Source organism: Gossypium raimondii, chromosome 13 (genome assembly GCF_025698545.1).
Source record: "Gossypium raimondii isolate GPD5lz chromosome 13, ASM2569854v1, whole genome shotgun sequence".
Lineage (NCBI taxonomy): Eukaryota > Viridiplantae > Streptophyta > Magnoliopsida > Malvales > Malvaceae > Gossypium > Gossypium raimondii.
Genome location: NC_068577.1, coordinates 51,285,354 through 51,290,887, shown reverse-complemented (window position 1 = coordinate 51,290,887; position 5,534 = coordinate 51,285,354). Strand labels below are relative to the sequence as shown.

The window sequence follows — 5,534 nt, the reverse complement described above, 5'->3', positions numbered from 1 at the left end:
TTACTCCAGTCCAGGCCCAACAGCACCTAGCAGGCCAGCCCAGCAGCAGCAGCAGGCCCAGTACCGCCCAGCCCAGCAGCTCCAACGCAGCCCAATCCAGCAGCAGCCGATTCGGCCCAGCAGACTTCCAGCAGGCCCAGGCCCAACGTCCAACAGGCCCAGAAAAAAAAAGAAAAAAAAGGAAAAAAAAAGAAAAAAGGAAAAGGGCCCACAACTTTGGGCTTTTGGTAATTTCCTTAAATCCATTTTAATTTAGTCTATTTGTTTAAATATTGCTCCATTTTAATTAAACTAACATTTTAAAAATTTTTTTAAAATATTATTATATTCATTTTATTTGCATGTATAAAATAAAAAAATAAAAAAATTTATTTTAACGCATAAGGCAACGAACCGGTTTAGCACGGAGCCGTTGATTTCATCGCTATGTTGGGTGAATATCAATGGCTCGCGTTAAATACGGGACGCCCTTCTAAAAATCGAGAATATTCAAAATTCCTCGTATTTTAATAAAAATTCTCGTGTTTTATTAGAATTCCGATTAAATATTAAATTGAATCGGTTTGACACTAATTCGACGATTTCATCGCCATGTCGGGGTGAATATCATCGATTTGTGTTAAATACGGTATTTAAAAAAAAAATCGTGTTTCACAAATTTTTACGTCTTCAAAATTTCTCGTGTTTCAAAATAATAATAATAAAATTTCCCGTGTTTCAAAAATATATATTCGTGTTTCTTTTCAAAAAAAAAATTTCCGTGTTTTCAAAAATTCCCTTGTTTGAAAAATGTTCGTGTTTTCGTGTTTTCAAAAAAATAATTTCTCGTGTTTCAAAAAAAAAACTTTCGCGAATATTTTTTGATGTTATCGTGTTTTCAAAAAAAATCCCATGTTCGACAAATTTTCATGTTTCCGTGTTTAAAAAAAAAATTTCGCATTTCAAAAATCTTCGTATTTTCAAAATTCCAGTGTTTCAAAAATTGTCGTGTTTTCAACAAAAAAATTTTTCTTGTTTTCAAAAGTCCCGTATTTCGAAATTTTTCTTGTCTTCAAAAAAATTCCGTGTTTCATAAATTTCCGTGTTTTCAAAAAAATTTTGTCTTTCAAAAATTTTCGTGTTTTCAAAAAAATTGACCGTGTTTCATAAATTTTCGTGTTTCAAAAGAAAATCCTCGTGTTTCGTATTTTATCAAAAATATTATGTTTTCAAAAAAAATTTGTGTTTTAAAAAATTTTTGTGTTTCAAAAAGAAAATTCGTGTTTCCTAAAAAATCTCGTGTTTCAAAATTTTCGTTTTTTAAAAGAGTTCTGTGTTTCTAAAATGCTTGTATTTAAAAAAAAAATTTGTGTTTTCAAAAAAAAGAAAAAGAAAAAGTTGTTGTGCTTTAAAATTCTCGTGCTTTAATCGGATCACGGCTAATATTAAATTGAACTCGTATTTTTGAAAATGAAGATAACGCACGTTTAACGAGATACCAATTTTGGGCGTCGCGAGGGTGCTAATACCTTCCTCGCGCGTAACCGACTCCCGAACCCTAATTTTCTCTGGATTTCAACGTAGACCTAAAATTGCCTCTTTTTTAGAAAAGTTTAAAATTAAATTTTTTCTTATAAAAAGAGAGTTTTGAAGGTGTCCGATCACACCTAGAAAAAGATCGGTGGCGACTCCTTTTTTTCAAATAAAATCGAAACTCCGTTTTCAAATTTTTAATAATCACTTCAATTAGCGCCCACACCAAATTTTTAGGTCGCTACACGCACCATTCTCACTCGTCATATAAGTTAATTCACTTGTAATTTTGTAATTTATACTCTTTTATTTTTCATTTATTTTAGTATTTTTCACTATTATGGAGTTTTGTTTTATTCTTCTTGTAGCATCTTAAAAGTTTTGGGCATGCTTTGCTGACCACAACACTAATTGCTGGAATCAACTCTACCATCAAATTTACAATTTCTAAGAGGTATGTATATTTAATTTGCTAAATTTAAATTGCACATAATATCATTAAATTATTATCCCTTGCTGCCAGATGTTAAATACATAGGGTTCAACAATTCTTGGGTCTTTGCTAGCTTCTTTAATTTCCCGTTAGGGTGTTAGATGAACACAAAGCTTCTTTGGGTTTCTTCTACTTTTGCGATCATATATTCCTTCCATTTTAATGGCTGCTGCCGAAACCTTTTTTTTGAAACAAAAGGGGTCGACTTTTATTTAAAACGAAAATGGAGTCGCCACCATTCATTTTTTTGAGGTGTGATCGACTCACCTCGTGATGATTTAATTTATAAAAATAACAATTTTGGTCTACGAAATTCAGAAAAACGGGTTCGGGAGTCGGGATAATAAAATTCCGCTTGAGATAAACATTAAAGACACTCTCTTCTCGGGATAATAAAATATCACATTCCGTAAGTTAGGACGCGATATTTTAAGTCCTCGAGAATAATTTTGCCTTAAACTTTATTGAAATTCCGTGTATTTTGAAATCTAAAGGAATATTTGGCCGTTTTATGTTCAATGAGAAAATCCAAACCCCGTAAGTTAGGGTATGATTTCTTGAAGTTCCGAATACGTCATATTGTATTTATTAAATTTTTAAAAGAAAATTTTACGAATTCGGGTAAAAATTAAGGTGATATAGAAAACAATACATAAATCTATGGCTACATTGAGGAATGACAACAATATAAAATACGATAAACAATTCATACACATAATGGCATATGTCATCTTAATATTAATATCATCAATCAAAGAAAATGAAACTAGATAATATAAAGAACAATTTTGAAGTAAATAGCATAAAACAACTTAAGATAAATGATTTGCAAAAAAATTAAAATGAATGATGTACGAAGAAATTTAAAATAAATAACACCTAAGACGAATTAAAATAATAGATAAAAAGTTCAAAATAAATAAATAGAAAAGAAGTTTAAAATAATACACAACATGGCAACAATCAAACAACACACCCTTTTTAATACGAAATTAACAATCAAAGAAAACGAAACGAAAAAATTTATACAGTAATTTAAATTAAATAATAATTTAAAACAAATTATAAAATGGAAAATTTTAAAATGAATAAAAATAAAATAAAAAATAAAAATATCAAACAAACAACCTATGTACATTGGACAAATTTAAAATAAATAATATTAAAATGGTTTAAAACAAATAATAGATGTAACTTAAATAAATAATAATGCGGTTTAAAATAAATAATATAAAATGAATAACAATAGGCCCCTTCCTTTTTTAAGAAAGAAAATAAATTAAATGGACTAGGGGCTGAAATGAAATCAAACTAAAATTAGAGGAAAAAAAGATAACAAAAAGAAGGATTAGGACCTAATTGAAACGCACGCGAAGAAAGGAAGGGTAAACTGGCAATAAACCCAATTTCTAGGCTACACGTCCCTTCCCCAGGGGTCCAACGAATCGAGGACCAAATTGAAAACCTGGACAAATCTGCGGTCCAATTTAAAAAATAAAGAAAAAACGCAAAAGGACTAAATTGAAACAGACCGAAAATACGGAAGGGCATGAAGTGCAAATAACCCTTTAATAGAAAACACGCGGATCCTCCCCTTGGGTCAGGTCAACACGCGGGTTGAGCGGAGACTAAGGCCAAAACGGTGACGTTTTAGGGCAATTGCAATCAGCCCTAAACGGCGCCGTATTGTATGGCCTATAAAACCAATTTTTTTTTAAAAAAATTGATTTCATTCTTAGTTTTAAAAAACACTAAAAATTTTCTCCCCATTTTCTCTCCAACTTTTCAGAACCCGGCCAGCTTAGGTCACCGAACCACCACAACGGCGTCGCCGTCCGCGGTGGTCGAAAAATTAGTAGAAGCCTATTTTTTGGCTTTTCGATTCCTCGACTCAAAAAAGACGTCGATTTTTATCGGAATCGGCGGACCTCCTTCCACGGTGGAGTAAAAACGCGAATAAAGGTAAGTTTCAGTCTTCTTTTTATTATTTTTGATTTCTTTTTCTTTATTTAAAAAAACGAACGAAATTGAAGAGAGGGAAAAATATAGTAATAGAAAAAAAATGAACTGCCTTCAAAAATGGTCTGTATTTGAATTGATTTTTCTCTGTTTTTCTTTGATTCATTCGTAAGGAAATAAACATAAAACCGGGGCCCTTTTTCTATTTTTCTCTTATTTTTTACATTGTTATTAGATTCTTCAAGCTTGTTCGTTTTGCAGGTACAAAGCCGTTAGACAGTTGGCATACGGAGCGGTGCGTGAGGGGGAGGTGGCGGCAGTTAGGGCGGCGGCGGCGGCTAAGGTTTTCCCTCCTTTTTTGTTGATGAAAATGTTTAGTTTTTGGGCTATTGGGCCACTATGGTTTTTGTTGCATTTGGGCTGTAATTGGGTAGTGTAAGTTTGGGCTTATTATTTGGTTTGTAAATATTTTGGACTTGGTCTCATTTATTTGTTTTGGTTTTATTTATTTGGTTTTAGGTCTAGGCCAAAATTGACCTATTACAGCAGGCCCTCTTTGCTCATTGTCGTGTAACGAGAATGGAGCAAAGGCTTTAAAGAGGTCAATTTTGCCTAATCTTGCCGAATATTGACTTTATGGTGCTTCTTTCTTTTAAGTAGCCTCATTCCCTTTCACCGCATCTTCAAGGGTACAGGAAGTGGCTTCAATCTACTCCACTGCAACTTCAGGGAGATAAGATTTGATATGATCTACTCAACTGCAACTCTAGAGAGATAAGATCTGTGATTTATAGCTTCAATTTGTTCCACTACAATTTCAGGGAAATGAAATTTGCTATCTTCAGTCTACTCTACTGCAACATCAGGGATATAAGACTTGTGGCTTCAATCTGCCCCACTGCAATTTTAGGGGGATAAGATTTGTATCTTCAACCTGCTCCACTACAACTTCAGGGAGATAAGGCTGGTGGCTTCAATCTACTCCACTGCAACTTCAGAAAGATAAGATCGGCCATAATTTGTAGATTTAATCTGTTCCACTGCAATCTTCAGGGAGACAAGATTCGTTGTCTTCAGTCTACTCCGTTGCAACTTCAGAGAGATAAGGCATTTTCCTTAGTTTTAGTAAAATTATGATTTAACCCCTCATACTTTTTCCACTTATTCAATTTGGTCCTAATTCAGCCATTTTCCTTAGTTTCTAGATCCTTTCACCCTTAAAATATTTGCACTATTGGTCCTTCAAATTTTTCATATTTATGCTTTAACCCCTCAAATTTTAAGTATTTACTATTGGGTCACAAAACTTTTCTTACTTTTACGATTTAGTCTTTTCTTGAATTAATATATCATAATATACTTCCTAAACAGATTTTGTTGACATAACTCAAACTTTCCTTTTTTTTCACTTTATTTCTTTATTTTACTATATCAAAGATAATATCTCACTTTCTTACTATAGCAACTTTTAGGGTGTTACAAACAAACAACAAGTTGATGTGGCGATTAAAAATTTTACAATAAGCCCTCAAATTCTACATATTATATCCATTTATTCATAATTTTAAAA

At 32.4% G+C, this 5,534-nt stretch overlaps 1 long non-coding RNA gene across 1 annotated transcript; it reads left to right on the top strand.

Annotated features, from left to right (window-relative positions):
- Positions 1–1,768: 1,768 nt before the first annotated feature.
- On the top strand, positions 1,769–5,163 carry LOC128035901 (uncharacterized). The gene is made up of 3 exons (XR_008192458.1): positions 1,769–1,966; positions 3,795–3,967; positions 4,226–5,163. It is a non-coding gene; the product is annotated as an uncharacterized LOC128035901 (long non-coding RNA).
- Positions 5,164–5,534: the final 371 nt, after the last annotated feature.